The following is a 20,080-nucleotide window of genomic DNA, read 5'->3' as shown; positions in this document are numbered from 1 at the left end:
ACCTGTAATATAATAGTACACAACCTGCAGCAGGCTGAAAAGTACAGCTGCAGAAGATGAGCAAATCACGTGTGAAATATATCCCTGTTGAAATACTGAAACATGACAGAAGTGAGACTGCTGGAAAGGATTGTAATAACTACAGGTAAAACATGTCAATAAAGCCTAGAAGTAAGTACCATCCTGAATAGTAAAATGAAAACAAGTGAGAGAGTGTGAGAAAGAGTTATGAATCCACCAATAAAGTAGTAAGAACCCCTGAATAAAGTATACTGCAGTCAGTACAGAATGAAATGAATGTGACAAATAGAACCAAACTGTGAAATGTGTCCAAAGTGTTACTGCAGCTGGAATGTGTATCCCAAAATCTGGATATGTTGCTCTCAGTCTGCAATATGCAGATAGTATGATTGTCTGAAATATCAAACATCCACAGTTGTCTATAGCTATATAAAGCAAATGTAGCAGGATGATGTAGCTGAACAAAGCCAGATATGAACATGTATGAATAACAATAAAATGTATATTGATGTAGCAGTAACAGTCCTATCACCAAATTGAAGTAGTTATCATATAGGAAACTGTAGTTAGAACAGTAGTGTGTATATATCTGTAGCTATTAGAAATGTACAGCATATGTATTGGTATTCGAAGGTGTTAATAATATTTTCTTCACCCCACCCTATAACCACTTATAATCCATTCCACGTGAAATTGGTATGTGCAATCACAATTAACACCCCTGGACATTTGTCCTGTTGGGTCATAAATATTTGCATGTCCGTTGATGCATCTGCCCTGTTTATACATCCAAACCTGATGGTCTGTTGCCATCAATCAACCCTGCATGTTGTTGGACTGTGTATTGCTGTTCAAATTATGCATGTGTTATGCTCGCTGTTCAATGGTGTGAATACCTGGGTGTTTGGTTAATGGGAATACTAATGCATGCTGTTACAACTAATTGCGAATGGTATTGTATGTTACTAACCCAAACTGTCATGACATAATGCAAAACATAGGACGACAGGGAAGGCGGGTTCCAGTGGTCCCACCTCTCCCACCTCAGCTGGTGAGTGCACCTGGCACTAGTGCCCAGTCTGGACCCTCCTCCGGTGGCCCTGTGCCACCTGCGGGTGGAAGCTCTGCAGGGGATGGGGCCCGTCCCCCCTCTGCAAGTGTGGCCGGAGGAGAACCACCACTCACCCTCCGTAGCGTCCGGACTGTGGTGCGTAGGGAGATCCAGGACTCTGTTCTTGGGCCCCTATGCCAGCTTGAAGCACAGGTGGCACAACTTACGGGCATGCCTGTTGCCCCGCCTACACAGCCCCCAGCACAGCCCCGTCCTGGGCAGTGAAGGAACAGTGGCAACTGCCCATGGTTGGGGATATCAGTTCCACTGTTGCCATCTGTGGGTTCATGGGCTCTGGATATCCAAACCTCCGTCCCCGTCACTTGTGTAACCCCCCCACACGTGTCATACACCATCCCTGTATGCGTCTTGTTTGTCTTGTCTGTTGACCTACCCAACCTACCTCCTCAGCTATACCGACTTCCTTCACCTGACATACCACTCTCACCTGAAAAAAAAAAGAGCACTCTGTACCCACAAAAAAATTACGCTCCATACATAGCTGCCCATTCCACACATATGTCTGCCGGACATGGAAACTATCAATTACAATTGGCTGTACAACAAGTATTATTGTTGTCCTTACACCTCTCTCAGGGGTGGAAGGTATCATATGTCACACCAAATTACAAACATATGCACAGCTGTTGCTGATGAAGAAATGGGCAGCTATGGGCCCTAACTACATCCCTCCTGCAAAACCCAAGCTTGTTTCCCCTACTGTCTTACCCTATTTGTGACCCCTTTTTCACCACTTTCCTGTCTCCCCATGTTCATTTCTTTCAAAGAAAATAGCATGGGTGTGCACAAGAGTAAGCACGTTTAAGCAGTTGTAAGTGGGTGTGTTTGCGGAGCTAAACGCCAGTGCACATGCGTGAGCTCCGCGCAAACCAGCGCTAACCCTGTTACAACTGCTTAAAAGTGCCTTAGGCACTCTGATTGACAGGCCCTGTAGTCAGTTCAAAAGCAAAATAAAATCCCACTCTCAGTCCCGAACCCAGGACCATGGAAACAGTAGTCTGCATGACTTACCACTAGGCCATGACTGTTATGCAAGAACATTGTGCTAAAATAAATATATCATGTAATAGTAGGAATTAATGTAAAGGGAATATAGGATGTGTAGTACACAAAGCATGTCATTTAGAATTACCGTCAAGACTAGTGGATTTCCATAATAGTAGTGTGTGAACAGAAACAGCCATGCTAGTTGGTAGCTAGTAGGTAATAATGTCACTGTAGCACCTTGCAAGACACACACATACTCACAGCAGGATAATCACTGCCCATACCCCACAACCTCTTACAGGAACACATCCAGACCAAGTAATAAAATATGTGGAGCAAAGGGCCAAAACCAGGGACACATTACAAATAATGTTACAACAAACTTAGACAGTTCAGAGAGTAACATGTTCTGCATTTTGTGGGATGTTTGGAAGGGTATGAAGTCTGAAACTTGAATGTTTGTCACTATATTCTGACTTGAGCCCAGAGTGATTTGCCAGAAAAAGCTGTGCATGAGATATCGACCAAAATATGAGGCAGAAATGTGCACAACCTGCAAATATTTGTACACAGGAGAGGTCTGACACCACCATATTTGAATAGTTAAGAGCCTAGACATAGCAACAGTGAATGAGTTACAGGGATGCCCCACAGACTCCATGTGAAATGTACAAACAGTAGGCAGAAAGGTGTTACAACACATGCAATGGTAACTATGGAGTCCTGAAAGTATGCACCACTTGCATGGCAGAAAAAGTGTAGTAATACATATGCTCATGCTATCCCACAGTCACAACTGCAGCATACCAGACAATTTAATGGGTGTACCCCACTGATATGTACCATTCCATGAGGTAGATAACAGGTGCACCTGAGAGTCTCTGGGGCCTGCTCAGCAGCATACTCAAATACCCTAATAGATGTCAAGGCCCACACCATGGCCAGACCACACTGCATGCTTTAACACCCTAGCAGATATAGCAAGCATTCCAAGGTGTGAATGTACATGGAAAATAGGAAAGCTACAGCAGCACACTACAGTCAGGACACCTAACAGGCATACAAGTAGTGACTGTAAAGGGCAAATATTGAAGCCATAGCAACAAAGTGCAAGCAAAAGTGCAAGGAAAACACACACACGCATTAACAGTAGTAGTAGTCGTAGGTGTCAGTGTGCATACACAGTTAGTACAGGAAACTGGAGAAATGAATGGAGGAATGTTAATCTACAACACAGCTGGAAATATGAGTGAGATACCAACCTTTAAACTCACAGAACATTGTCTACAGCATACCAGCATGGTCCCTGCCCTTAAAATCTGAAAGGGCTACACCTATCTCACATACCTTATAGCACTGTTCTGAAATCACAGTGAGAACTGCAATCAGTACACAACTGGCTGCATGCAATTAGCAAATGCTGGCTAACAATTGGTGCAGAGGCCATCACATGGACATATGCAGATACCTACAAAAGTATGCTGTACTCCCAGTCCACACATGCAATACTTTCATTGCACCCTGAGGAGGAAGTGAGAGACAGACAGAGAGAGAGAGAGAGAGAGAGACAGAGACAGAGAAAAATGAAATTAAACATACACAAACAAAACTGTTCAGCAACAGCCACCTGAAAGCTGACGACTGGCAAGTGGAGCAGCAGGACACAAAACCAGATGGCAACACAAGCAGCTGTGACAAACACAGGTAATGTAAAGTAATACTATAAAGGTCTACATACTGTGAACCCTCCATATGTGTCATTGGTCTGTACCCATATGTATATGAAGATGTGCAAAGGGCAGGGGACATACAGCAACTATCAGTGAAGGCTGTACATACATTTGTATGTGAGAGTATCTATGTGCACATATCAATGTAGGTTGAATGTAGGTTGTAGTGCAATGTACAAAGTAGGTTTCACAGTTATGTATGTTTAGCAGTATGTTAGTGTGTGTATACAGTATGGTAGACAAACATGTTGATACACCTGTCTATCATATGGATACGTATGTATGTCAAAATATGTATGTATGTATATATATATATATATATATATATATATATATATATATATATATATATGCATATATGTATACATACATAGAGAGAGATGTAGGAATACATAGACAGATGTAGATAGATAGAATATGTACAAACATATATATGTAATACACACATACAGATATAGATATATGTAGATACATATACATAGAGAGACTGATCTGACTATCTACAGGTATGACTGTATATGACGACCTCAACACCCCCTATCCCACCCCCTCTGTCACTCTCACCCCCTCTGTGTCACACCCCCCCTCCCCATATCTATAGCAATATATGTACACCAATATATATATGTGTATATGTATAAGACATATATCTATATATATATATATATATATATATATATATATATATATATATATACATATAGATATATCTATATACATAAATATATATATATATATATATATATATATATATATATATATATATATATATATATATATATATAGACAGAGAGAGAGAGAGATGTATATATATTCTGAGTGAGGCACATGTGTACAGATGTATTGCAACAGGTGCCTGGTGACAAAGGCATGGAGTGAACACCAATGTCAAAACTGGAGTACCATACCCCATTTCAAATCACCTACACCAGTAACCACCAGATATGTTATTTGCTGCCCACCACTGCATGTGTCAGGGGTGAGCAGGGTCATAAATGTGTACAATAGTCCCCCCAATGATATTCACAGTGGCACACTATTCCTGGAATACCTGCACATGGTATGTGTCAGCAGGCATGGTGTGTCAGCTATGGACATGTAGGTCAGTGTACCCCTCCACACCACACAATGGCTGCCATGGTATGTACCTCACATGACAGCTACAGATATGGAGAAGGACACAGTGACATGTACAACACTGTGACAATGCACTCAAACACATTACCAATGCACAGTGACTGACAACACCACAGAGTACACACATACTACCCACATAGAGGTTACCACTCTTGGATTTACATACGTAAGTCACACCCATGACAGATGTCCAACAACCATAGTAACACCTCACACCATCCACAACCTAAATGACTGCTGTGTGTCATCCATGTCACTGCAATAGAGAGCACATGTGGAGGTAAAGGTTCATACCCACAGATAAGACATACCCTGCAATAAACCACACAGTGTTAAGAAGCAAGACTCCCCATGAGTACATGTCACACATACCCCTGCTGAATGTTAGTCAGATAGGTAATATGCCATATGAGTCACCCTGTGTAACTGTGTGACAGCAGCAGGTACCATCACACCACATGTGTCACAATGGTCAGGGTAGCAGAACAGTATGCTGCTGTAGTCCCAGGGGCAATAGCATATTGTATAGTATTGTATTGTAATGTATTGTATTGTGTTGTATTGTATTGGTATGTTGAGGTGCCTCCTTCGTGGAGTGGAACCACTGCTGCTGTGCACCAGTGTACAGGTACATATCCTGTAGTCAGGCTAGTGTTACATAGCACTTCTATATGTGTGTTTAGCTCCTGTCACAGTTCATGTAGCATGCAACCGGGGATACCATCAGGTCCCACTCATGTTGTGTATTCTGCTTTCCTGAGGGCAGCTCTCACCTGGACATCTGTGATGACAGGGAGGTTACAGTCAGCTGGGATAACTATGTCATATTTTGGGAGAGAGGGAGGGGTGACACCTGCACTGAACCTGTCTGCCACAATGTTGTCAATATCTGCGTTTTCAGTGAATTATTTGTTGTTGTGTACTAACTATGAGCATAGAGGAGGGATTCTGACCAGGTTGCTAACATAACTGAAGAAGGCCTTCTGGTTATCTGTAGTGTTCCTCTTGATTTCCCTCTCAAAGTTGCCCATGGATGTTTGTGGGCTGAAAGGATACCATGTTACTGTTACAAAGTGTAAAGTTTGCATCTGCAATGTTATTCACTATAGTCGTTTGTGCTGGTGGTGGAGGTGGGATATGTATATCCAGGGCAATTAGTTTGTGGTCAGCTCACAGTAGTTGATGATGTAGGCCATACAGTACCTAGATACAAACCCCCAGAGTGAGGAGGTGCTCTGAACCTGAATCAGTGTTCTGACTGCTGGGGTTTGGTAGTATGTCGTATGGAGTGTGCCAGGTACTGTTCCACAGTTGCTGGCTGGGCATTGATACCTGGCCATTTACATGTGTATCCACCAATAGACAGACAGATGCTATATATGTGAGATATGTTGTATCATAACAGTCGAGTAGCATGTGTAGTATGTGTGCCAAATTCTGCTGACATATATTGCTGATATCAGGTTATTTTCTTTTTCAGGTACATGGCTCACCCGCGAAATCCAGCTTACTCTGCAACTGAGGATGAGGAGATACACCAGAGCCTGGTGTGGGATTATGCAATACTCTTTTCCCGCACCAGCCAGAATCAGCAGAAGAGGGCTGCACTGTGGCAAGACCTGGTCCATCTGGTAAATGACATAGGCACGCATGATAGGACGTATGAGCAGGTACGACATCACTGATGTCCATCAGCATGCGTCGGATATCCACAGGCAACAGGTCGCCACAGGTGGTGGGGTGGCTACACATCCCCCACTCACCAGACTGGAGGGACTACTCATGAGTGTAGTGGCTCCAGTCCACCAGCAACAACAACAGCAGCAGACATGCATTATGATGGAGGTTGGAGCCACATAGCAGCAAGACTATGAGCGTGCAGGTAATATGCCATATGTATAGTTGACTGTTGTGTACACTGGTAGTTAATGCATGTGTGAGGTGTGTCCTTGGTTTGTAGCTGTCATCATAGTATTTAATGTGCAAGTGTAATATCCTCAATATTAGCAGCTGACCTGTGAAAGGTGACTGTTGTACTACTGAACTGTATCATACTCAGTAACAATGGCACAGTTGTGCCCACTGACATTAGTTTCCTCACTTCTGCAGGTCCCTCCGGTGTAACAGCAATGCAGCTTATCCATGCTGGTGAGTGTGTATTAACAATACCTGTAATAGTCTTGATAGTAATAGTAATATTAGGCTCACTTAGCAGTGCTCTTTGTATGCATGCAGGTGTGTCTGTGTGTTGATATCACGCATACTGAGTAGTGTACAATTGTGTGCAACTGTGTGCATGTGTGCATGTGTGCATGTGTGCACCTGTGCATGTGTGCATGTGCACATGTGTGCATGTATGCATGTGTGCATGTGTGCACGTGTGCACATGTGCATGTGTGCACGGGTGCACGTGTGCATGTGTGCACGGGTGCACGTGTGCATGTGTGCACCAGTGCATGTGTGCATGTGTGCATGTGTGCACGTGCACATGTGTGCATGTGTGCATGTGTGCATGTGTGCACCTGTGCATGTGTGCATGTGTGCACCTGTGCATGTGTGCATGTGTGCATGTGTGCATGTGTGCACCTCTGCATGTGTGCATGTGTGCATGTGTGCATGGGTGCATGTTTGCATGTGTGCATGTGTGCACATGCGCATGTGTGCATGTGTGCATGTGTGCACCTGTGCATGTGTGCATGTGCGCATGTGTGCATGTCTAGACCTGTGCATGTGTGGAAGTCTGCATCACTGGTAATATTGTGTAGACATTGTAAACTGTGTTTCCTGTTTCCCTCCCACAGGTTCTGGTGCTGCTCTGGTGTCATGCAGCAAGGAACCTGAATCAGGTGCCATGGGTACTGATAATGATGACATCTGTGTAATGGCACAGGAAGGTATGCCAGGGTCCATCATTGGTCAGCCGATTGACAGTACACAGCTGTCAACCCCATCAATGCACACAGTTATCCTGCCAATACTCCTTTTGTCACCAATTTCCCTAGGTGAACAGCATACAGTGGGCATTGACCAGGGTAATGTGGTATCTGTGGCACATGCCTCCCCACACAGCAGCCATGGGCATCACCCTGAGATGGTACCACACAGACAGATGTCCAGGGGTTCTCGTGGGAGCATCCGTGGGCGTACTGCCCCTGTCAGACGTGCCCACAGAGGTCTTACAACCTCAGCTATGTTTCGGGCTGTCATGCAGGCACAGTCACATATGGAACGGTACACCAGACAGGGTCTGAGGGAGCTGACAGCATGTCGCACAGCCATGACTGACAGTATGCGTGACATTGCGGCTGCCATCCGTAATTTCACTGATGTCATAGACAGACATTGTGGGGACATATTAGAATGGTTCCACAACTACATGTCCATGAGCCAGGGCGATGGTGGACAGTTGAGGCGTCGACATGGGCATATGCCAGCAAAAGCAGCAGTTGGCAGTCGCCGTGGATGACAACAGGGCTGCGGCCACCCCAATAGTGCCAGCAGCAGCCCCAGCAATGCTGGGTCTGTGCTGTCATCAGACCGCCCCAGGAGACCACGTGCACGTGGCTCTGGCCAGGCCCGACAGGGATCTGTGTCCAGTCAACGAAAACCTGCTTCTGATGACAGTACCCAGTCTGGGTTAGTACCGGATATGGTCCGGAGCACCCCTGCAAGGCACAGGTACCATGTCCGTGGCCAGAGACACTGATCTGTATGACCTGGCAGGTACAGTCTGTGGCCGTCGACAAACACCAGTATATGGCAGCCATGAGGTGGAACTGTGTGCATCCATACACACATGCGAATTGACAACACCTAGGGCTACTGCATACATGCACACACTGCATCAACATTGCCCCACCTTGTACTGTTGTCCCTCACCAACACACATACACATATATGTCAATCGGTGGTATCGGTGGCTGACTCAGGCATACCAAGTTCACACCCTGTGCATATGATGAGACTGTGCCACCTCCTGCAATCGGTAACATCAGTGCAGGTACAGGTTAACATGTTGCTGATGCACAGGGTGACTACATAGACGTGTAGTAATAGCATCATGTTGTTAACAGTACTGTGTGCTGAAATAATTGTGGGTATATCACAGCATGCCTGATGCAGTAAGGGTGTGATTGTCATGTACTGTTGTCTACACCCATGGTAAGTACCATAGTGTATCATCTGCACATGTTGGCATACTGGTGGTAAGGATGTCAACAGAAGGCTACATACATAGGTAGCACAGGGGATAAGGTAATGAAAGTATTAATACGCAATGATGGACATGTAAACTGCAAGTGGCATGTTGCCCACACTGGACTCTGCAATGCGGTTGTTTGAGGATGTTGATATGTGTGCAGTACTACACGACTGGTACAGGACACACAAGAGCACCCTAGCACTGCAATCTCACATCTCATACCATGCTAGACAGCCCCAACACACAAAACTAACTGTCACAGGAAGGAGAGTCCCCATACATGTCAGGGATACTGTGGTGGCAGGCCAGGTAGCATACATCCTACTAAGTATGGAACCACTGAGTGAAGGCTCAGTGTCTGTTATTTGACATGTGTATTACTGCAGGAATGAGCACATGGGTTTCCATCCAGTTATTGTACATCCTGACAATACATGGTCTGTACACTTGTGTGCACTGAGACTGGACCCTAGCCATCTGACCTGTGTATTTCCATGTACATGTGCATAGTGCCTGCATATTTGCAGTGTTACCTACTGGAAGTGGTACAGCTTGTTTGTTGTACAATGGACTACATGCAGCCCTGCTTACTGTAGCTTTGTTTGCATGCATGTTTGCTTGCACAATTACCCTGGAATACTGATCCCACCTGCAATGCATAGTTACAGAGCTTCTGTGGACTCCTAGTGACATCTGCATAGCTTACTATATGTATGTCCATGTCTCACTTGACAGAATGTCACTGTTTGTCCTTTTCACATGTACGTTGCCTGTGACACATTGCATATGACTTACCTGGCATTTGTCCACATGAGCAGTCATATATGCTACTGCTAACTAATCACAGGCACTGCACCCTCACATATTCATCTTCTGTTGAACCACCTGCTTCGCTAGGGATGGCTTGCACATGTCACCACTGGGCTTTTGGATATTGGCAAAGGCTCTTGCTACCCCCATAGTGCCTTTGTTAGGCAAGGCTCAAATGACAAACCCACCTTCATAGGTATCACAAGGGATTAGAAACTACGAGTAACGCTACCCAACGCCAGAAGTCTAAACCTCAAGATGCATGCACTTGAAACTCTCCTTAGCATGGAGAACATCGATATCTGTGCAGTAACAGATGCCTGGTTCAGGGCTACTAAGAGCACCCCAGCACTACCAGGTTATACCTCATACCATGCTTTTCAGCCACAAAACTTGGAACGAACCACAAAAGGAGGGGGAGTATTGATATTCATCAAAGATACCCACACCTCCAGGTTGGTGGCAAAGCACCAAGCATCAGAGACTATCCATGTGCAACTAACAATGGGTGAAACTGCCTTCCAGGTTATAGCCTGCTACAGACCACCCTCCCAAACCCAAGAACTGCACTCGGCCTTCCTGAGAACAGTGGAAAATATGAAGGTCTCTCCAAACACCATTATATTGGGCGACGTCAACTACCCAAACATAGACTGGGAGCATGACTCTAGCTCCAACACCCTAAGCCAAAGATTCCTAGAATATATGAGCTCAAATGCTATGGAACAACTTGTTACCACTCCCACAAGAAGGGGAAACATACTGGACCTGATCATCACCAACATGGGGACTCTATGCTCCAGTCCAGAAGTGTATCCCTCACTGGTAAGATCAGACCATAAACTAATCTCACTGGATATTCACATCCCGACCCCACCCCCTGCCCAGAACACCACAGTGAACAACTTCTCTAAAGCAAATTCACACTCCTCAAAACTGAGGTGGAAACCTTCAAAGCCCCCGGGCCTGTTGAAACTACAGACCAGACCGCAGATTCCTCTATAAACGCATTCTATGGACACCTTCAGGAATGCATGGATCATGTGATCCCGAATAAAACCAGGACCCAATCATCCAAAGGCAGACGTCCTGTCTGGTGGATCCCAGCCATAAACAAACTACACAATAGAAGGAGGAAGCTACTAAATGATACAGCAAAATCCCAAAAAGGGAAGGCATCACTGATCAGTATTAGCAAATAACTACAGGCACTCATAGGATTGTCTAAGGCCAGCTTTGAGAGAAATTGCACAGGACACTAAGGATAATCACAAGGCTTTCTTTAGTTATGTTAGGAACCTGGGTGGTAATTCCCAGATATGCTCAGAGGTAGTCCAAAATGTCAATAGAAACACCAAACCCACTGACATTGCCAACATTCTAGCTGACAGGTTCAGCGCATACTTCCCCCCCCTCTCCACACCGAAAGGGCAAATATGTATCCCAGCAGAGTGCTGCCCCCCTGACATCTCAGATGCTCAGGTAAGAGCCGCCCTCTCCAAAGCAATACACACTGCATCAATGGGACCAGACAGTGTCCCGGGCTGTGTCCTACATGAACTCCAAGAAGAGCTACAACCAAACATAAAACTACTGTTTAATCCCAGCCTTACTACAGGATATGTGGCCAAAGAGTGGCGTACAGCAACAGTGGTCCCTCTACAGAAAGGTGGTGCCTCAACGGATCCTGGACACTATCGCCCCATAAGCCACACTAGCTCGGTCTACAGAGCTATGGAAAGGATTATCATGGACCTCATAAATAAAGATATTGGGGACCTACAGACACTGGCTCATACCCAGTTTGGCTTTGTTAAGGACAGATCCTGCCTCTCAAACCTGGTTGATTTCTTTGAAACAGTCACCAAGGCCATTGACGAGGGCAAGGTGGTCCACACAGCCTACCTGGACCTCGCAAAAGCCTACGATACAATACCCCTCTCGGGCAGTTTAGAGAAGCTCACCAGCTTAAATATAAGCCCCTATGTCACTAGATGGATTGCACACTGGCTCAAGGACAGAACCCACATGGTTAGAATTGCTGGAGCCATGCCAGACTCCAAACCAGTTACAAGTGGTGTCCCACAAGGCTCAGTCCTGGGACCTCTCTTGTTTGGTATATATTTATCGGAGGTACAGGCCAACATGGAAGGACTGTGGCTGACCAAATATGCAGATGACTGCAAACTGGCCGCCATAATCGACTCTCCAGCTGACACAAGCATCCTCCAAAAGGGCCTCATAGAAACAGACAACTTGTGCCAGAGCCATGGCCTCAAGCTGAATGCAAGAAAGTGTATAGTATTTCCCCTTTGGCAACAACAAAGTGCCCACAAAGTACCACATAGGTGGTAATCCATTAAGTACAGAAGAAGTAATTAGGGACCTGGGGACCCAAGTTGATAGCAATCTCTCATTTGACAACCACGTGGCCAAAGTGGTTAGAAAGACATTTTATATAGCCCACCCCATCATGAAGGGATTCACATCTAGATCAGGGGAGGACATCGTGCCTCTTTACTCATCCCTCATCAGGCCCATAATTGAGTACAATACCCCTGTTGGGATTTACCTTACCAGACACCTGCAGCAACTGGAAAGACCCCACAAGTACCTCACCAAGAGGATCAAAGGGCTCAAACAGATGCCATATGCTGACCGGTTAAAGAAACCCCAGCTCTACTCAATGGCATACCGCCTGTTCAGAGGCGATCTGTGCCAAATGTATAAAGCCATGTCAAACCCGGAATTAATGGGCATGCTGCACCTGAGAATATCCATATCCCATCGAGCTACACACTTGAGAGACTTGAACCTCAGCACTGAAATAAATAGGACATGCTGGAGGGACAGATTCATAACCCAGAGGCTCTCTTCACTCTGGAATAAAATCCCAGTCCAGGTTAGGCAGAGTCCCTCATTGACTCTCTTCAACAGGAATCTTGATGAGTGGATGGGACATTGTAGGTTTACCCTGGGTATCACTTCTGTGTCACTGTTAGACAGAGGCACAGTATACTAACCTTGAAAAAGGGCATGGCAAGATATATTTACAATGGGTGGTGACAGACAAACACATTCTGGCTAGGTTTATAAATGCCCTAGGGCAGATAGCCTAGTATGAACCTATGAACCTATGACGCTATGTACCTTGTTCCCCATTAGCCCTATGTGCTGTTAATCACCATGGCAATTGCAATACTATGGTAGCATGTGCAAAGGTCAGTTGTCAGTCACCTCTATGGTACAGTTGTGGAATATGTGGGTCATGTGGCAATGTCACAGCTGCCACATGTACACAGTCAACCCTCTCCCCTACACATGGATGTACAACACATGTATGAGATGGAACCAATTAGCCAAACTGGGGACTAAGCACTCTGAACCCAGTACTGGCATAACCTGTCAGGTGGCATGAAATACTACAGTGACTACAATACCAGTCTGATGTAGACCTACACTGACAGCAATACAAGCACGTGAACACACTGGGCCATTCGTGGAGCCTAAGAATAGCATCCTGCCTGAGCGGCAGACACTTCTGCAGCTGGCACACAGGCATACGTTATGCCAGAACACATCACGCATAAAACATAGCACACAAATCCTGTGTGCCAAACAGTCACAGCCTGTACGGCTAGACAACACACCTGCCACAGTTGTGTTAGGTACCTTTATTGTCCGGTACAGTGAGGTCACGCTCACCAGGCTGGGCAAGGTGAAGGTCACAGTGATATGCCCGTGGGGCACTATGGTCCACCACATAACACAAGCATACAGGTCAGTCAGAGGCATGGACACATATGACTCAGTCATTGTCCATGCCACATACCTTCTCCTGCTGTACTTATAGGGTGCTGACATCATCAGTGTTTAGAAAGGGAAATGTGCATCCTGTAGTGTGTTCTCCTAGTTGCCAAAAGGGACATTTCCCTTACACAGACTTGCACACACGCTAACTCCTTTCATCCAAATACACACACTTGCAGGATTTAAACCCCTACCTAACTATGTTATGACACTCAAGATGGACGCATTAGCGGAGCACGCTATTCGCATGACTGAGAGGTTTTCCTTCTCCTGCTGTACTTATAGGGTGCTGACATCATCAGTGTTTAGAAAGAGGAATGTGCATCCTGTAGTCTGTTCTCCTAGTTGCCAAAAGGGACATTTCTTTCATACAGACTTACACACACACTGACCCCCTCCACACATACTGAGCATTTGCAGGATTCAAACCCCTACCTAACTATGCTATAATGCTCGAGACAGACGCATTAGCAGAGCGTGCTATTCGCATGACTGGGCAGTGCTGACATCATCAGTGTTTAGAAAGGGGAATGTGCATCCTGTAGTGTGTTTTCCCAGTTGCCAAAAGGGACATTTCCCTCACACAGACTTGCACACACACCAACCCCACTCACACGCACCCACACTGAGCATTTGCAGGATTCAAACCCTTACCTAACTATGTCACGACACTTGAGATGGATGCATTAGCGGAGTGCACTATCTGGATTACTTAGCATCTGTTCTGCACCTGCAGTATTTATAGGGTGCTGACATCATTATTTCTACAGAGGTATGTAAATCTAGTACTACCTGTCAGGTGGGGGATAACATATATATGCATTTGCAGCCACCTACGTCAGGGTCAGATATGCACATGGCACTGGCAGGTTATGTTTTATACCATGCTTCGTGACCACAGGACCTGTAACACACAACACAACCAGTCCTGAGCACCCCTCCCACATCCAGGACACACACTTTGTTTCCCTGGGCACAGTGCCAAGATATGCAGGTGTTCACATACACCATTCCAGTTGTTAACGTCAGGTACAGGAATATTGTGTGTGGGAACTACTCAGGCCTCTACAACATTACCCTACAGCCACTACAATTTGTGAGTCCATGTGCTATGGCAGAACCACTCACCACAGCCACAAGGGGGAATACATATTGCACCTGACCATCTACAACATGGGTACTCACTGTTCCACACCAGAGGTAGACCACCATTGTTGATATCTGACCATACCCACCTTTCCCTGGCCATCCATATCCCATCCCCACCCCCAGGCAAGGTTGTCACTGCAAACAAACTGTATTTATCAAAAGCAGACTTTACACTTGTGAAGACTGGGATGGAAGACTTCAAAGGACCCATGCTGGGGGTGTATACAGGCCACTCTGCATACTCCTTGACAATTGCATTCTATGAGCATGTGGAAGGTTTGCATTGATCATGCTATCCCAAATATACCCATGACTGCTCCACAACAAGACACCTATCAGATGTACACCAGCCATATATGAGTTGTCCAACAGAGTGAGCTAATACATTGCAGAGCAGTAGCCCACAGAGGGAGGACATCTCTGAACAGTACCGGCATGACAGTTCAATCCCTCATAATCATCAGGACACAGTGTTGACAGTGAAATTGTCCAGACAATGCAGATAAGGCTCCCCTCAGTCTGTTATTGATGCCCACTTACTGTTAGAGGTCCTCAGCAACCCTCTTCCAGCACACACCAACAACATGGCTGTGGCTTAGCAAATTCAAACCCTGGGATCTCCACTGTGACCATGCTTGACAGAGGCACAGCACACTAGCCTCACACGGTGCCTTATGTGACCTACTTTACAGTGGCACAGTAGCCTACTGTACTGGGGAGGCAGACGCCAAGCACACTCTGGCTATGCTGTCATTCCCTAGGGCAAACAGCCTAGTGTTGATCTCTACACCCATATGTTTAATTGTCAAATGCACATTATTTGTTGCTGATAGACTATTTGCAGGTCTTTATTGCCATAGCATTCCCTGTTTGTATGAACAACTTGTGTATCTGTGGAAGATGTTTGCATATGGGAGGGATCCACTATATCACATATGTCTCTGTAGTCATTTAACTGTGTGCACTGGGCAGATTGCTATAATGTGGTTGGTTCCTGGAATAACACGTACAAATACCAGATATGTGTGGCCAACTGCTAAACTGAGATTTGGCCTAAGTGTGTGAGCATGCCCAGTTCAGCTTTCCCATGGCATGTTGTCTGACATATGTCTCATTTATCAAAGTGTGTGAGCATGCCCAGTGTGACTCTGCAGCCCACCACATTTGTGGATGAGTGTGAACTTCAACAAATATCTCCCGTTTATGGTTGTGTGTTGTGTGTCATGTTGTGTAGTTACTGTCTGACTGCTTTGTGCATGAACACAACAGGGATTATACTGTGCCTGCAGGGTTTGCATGGGATACTTTGCATACAGTTGTCAACATCCTTTCATACTGACCTAACACTGTAGTACCGTATAGTGTACTGGTTCAGTACTTTGACTGTGGTGGACAGTATCCTGGGCTTTAGTCATATCACTGCTTTACATTTCCATAGTGAGCACAACAGCCTGGTTAGGGGCCGGTTGTGCACATCTGACCATGTTACATTATGTTCAGATATGAACTACTTAAACCAGGCTTGTCCAACATTGGTAGTGTATTCCACAACATAGGTGTACATTTGCAAACACTAGCGATGTGCCCTAGGCCATTTCTAATGCTAGTCGGAGAGTGTGTTTGTCCTTCGACACACATTGTAAGTGGAGTTTGCCATGACATATGTCATGGTTAGTATACTGTGCCTCTGTCTACCTGTGACATAACAGTGATACCCAGGGTAAACCTACCATCTCCCATCCACTCATCAAGATTCCTCTTGAGGAGAATCAATGAGTGACTCTATGGATAGCCTGTACTGGGAGTTTACTCATGAGTGAGGGTGGCTTCTGTGTTATGGATCATGCAGTACAGCTTGTCCTATGTATGTCAGTGCTGGGGTTCAGGTCTCTCATGTGCATAGCTCACTGCCATTCAGATTGTACAAGGTGCAGCATGTTTATTGATTCCAGCTTGGACATGGCTTTATACATCAGGCACAGCTTGCCTCTGGGTGGACAGTATGGCAGTGTGTGTAGCTGCAGTTTGTTTAATCAGGCAACACATGGCATCTGTGCAAGCTCTTTGATACTCCTGGTGAGGTACTGTTGAGGACTTTACAGTTGATGGAGGTGTCTGCCGAGGTACATCCCACAGGGGCTATTGTAGTCAATTGTAACACTGATAAAGGATGACTGCAGAGCCACAATGACCTCCCCTTATCTAGATCTGACAACCTTCATGATTAGGTGGGTATATGGTATGTTTCTGTAAACACTACAGCCACATGTTTGTCCAATGCAGGATATCTATCACCTTGTGTCCCCAGGTCTCTCATTACATGTTAAGTACGTAATGGGTTAACACCTATGTGGTAATTGGAGGGCACTTACTGTATATCCACGGGGGTTGATTATACACTTTTCTGCAATTAGCTTGCTGACATGACTATGGCACCAGTTGTCTGTTTATATGTGTCCCTTTTGTGGGATGCTTGTGTCACCTGGAGGGTCAGATATGGTGGGCAGTTTGTAGTCCTCTGCAAACATGTTCAGACACAGTCCTTCCATGTTGGCCTGTACCTATGGGACATATATACCAAACGAGGAAGGTCCCAGGACCAAGCCTTGTGGGATGCCAGTTATATCTGGTTTGTAGTCTGACATGGCTGCAGCATGTCTGACCATGTCAGTTCTGTCCTTGGTCTGGTTTGCAACCCCTCTACTGACATAGGGGTTTATATTTAAGTTGGTGAACATATCTATAATGAACATGTAGGGTATTGTATAGAAGCCTTTGCAAGGTCCAGCTACACTATGTGGACCACATTGCCCTCATCAGTGACCTTAATGACTGTTTCAAATAAGTCAAACATGTTTAGGGGCAGGATCTGCAGTTAAGAAAGCCACACTGGGTAGGGTCCGGTGTCAGTAGGTCCCCAATATATTTATGTCTGTGGTACATGCTGATCCTTTCCATAGCTGTGCAGACCGAGCTTCTCAGGATTCTGGAGTGGTAGTTTTCAGTATCCATTCAGGCAACACCTTTGTTGAGAATGACCACTGTTGTTGTACACTGCTCTTTGGGTACATATCCTGTGGTAAGGCTGACATTGAGCAGTAGTGTGATTTGGCATTCCATTCTTCTTGGAGTCCATGTTGGACTCAGCCCAGGACACCATCTCATACCATTGCTGCTGTGTGTTTTGCTTTGTAGATGCTGGCTGTTACCTCAGCATCTGCAATGTCAGGGGGCCAGCAGTCTGCTGGGATAGATATTTTGCATTCTGGAGGGGGGGGGGTTGCACTGCACCTGTCAGGATGTATGTTGGCAATATGTGTGTGTGTTTGGTATGTTGTTTGTAATATTTGTGTGATTCAGAGCATATATGTGAATTTCCAACACGGTTCCTACCATCAGTTGTGGAAGCCTTGGAATTATCCTTAGTGTCCTGTACAATTTGTATCTTCATAGGTTCATAGGTTCATACTAGGCTATCCACTCTAGGGCATTTGTAAGCCTAGCCAGAGTGTGTGTGGCTTTCGCCACACCTTGCTATGTAAATATTATGGCCATTTATGATTTGCTTTGCTGTGCCTCTGTCTGGACATGACACAGTGAAGATCCCCAGTGTAAATCTACGATCATCCATCCACTTGGCAAGATTCCTGTTGAAGAGTGTCAGTGAGGGGCTCTGCCTAACATGGAGTGGGATTCTGTTCCAGGGTGTGGGGAGCCTCTGGGTTATGTATCTGTCCCTCCAGCACATCCTATTTCATTATGTGTTGAGGTTGACATCTCTCACTCTCACAGCTCCGAGGGCTTTGAGTTTTCTGGGGTGGAGCATGTCCATTACTCCTGTGTTGGACATGGCCTTGTACAACAGACATACAATGCTTCTGTGTAGGCAGTATGTGACTGCATTCAGCTGTGGTGTCTAAGGCCCAGGCAGCATATGACATATATTTGAGACCCTTTATCCTCTTGGTGAGGTACCTTTGAGGTCTTTCTAACTGCTGCAGGTGTCAGGTAAGGTACATCCCAAATGAGGCATTGTACTAGATTATGGGTCTGATAAGAGAATAGTATAGGGGCACAATGACCTCTGTTGACGTAGATGTGAATCCTTTCATGATATGGTGTCCAATATAGACAGTCTTCCTAGCCACATTGGCAATGTGAGTGTCACATAACAGGTTACTGTCCACTTGTGTCCCTAGGTCCCTGATTACTCCTTCCATACATAATGGTTTACCACCTATGTGGTAATTTGTGAGTACCTTGTTTGGTATTTGGTGAGACATTCATACGGTCCAGTGTCTTCAGGACTGCTGGGTGGGGTTCCTGTGTGTGAGAGTGTGGTCTGTAGCATGCTACAGACTGTACAGCAGTCTTGCCTACGGTTAGTTGCACATGGGTGGACTCCAATCCCTTGTGCATTGTCAGTTACCTGGACGTATGGGTGCCTGTGCTGAATATGGATACTCACCCTCCTTTTATGTTTTGTTCCAGGTTTTGGGGCCATAACGCATGATATGTGGTATATCCTGGTAGTGCTGGTGTGCTGTCAGGAGGCTTGCAGCAGGTTTCTGTCACTGCACAGACATTAATGTTCTCCATACTGGGGATGGCCTTGGGAACATGCATATTGAGGTTTACACATCTGGCATTGGTCAGCATTACCCTTATGTTTCTTTCCACTTAAGTTTTGTAGGGTGGTGGGTTAGTCTTTTCAGCCTTGCCTACAAAAGGCTCTATGGAGGTGTCAAAAGCCTTATCCAATATCCAGATGCACAGGGGTAACAGGTGCAAGCCATACCTGGAACAGCTGCATGGCTTGTCAAGCATGACATCCCAAGCAGACAGACATTGGATCCCCTTGGAATGACACCAGTAATTGTGCCACTTGTTATAACTGATCATTCCGTGTTTGTACTGTGGCATCATTCTTGGTGAGGGTAGGATGCTGCAAATGGTCAGTGTCATACCGGCCTGGACTACATAATCGGAGAGCTCATCTATGTCTTTTTTCATGTAGTCCGGGGAGGTACATCTCAGGTCATTCACACCAGCATCGACTATGACTGCATCATATTTCTACTTGCTTTGGGGTGACCTGCATAC

This window comes from Protopterus annectens, chromosome 5.part0 (assembly GCF_019279795.1).
Source record: "Protopterus annectens isolate FY-2018-M chromosome 5.part0, PAN1.0, whole genome shotgun sequence".
Classification (NCBI taxonomy): Eukaryota; Metazoa; Chordata; order Ceratodontiformes; family Protopteridae; genus Protopterus; species Protopterus annectens.
The sequence above is the reverse complement of the archived record's forward strand: the minus strand, read 5'-3'. Positions refer to the sequence as shown.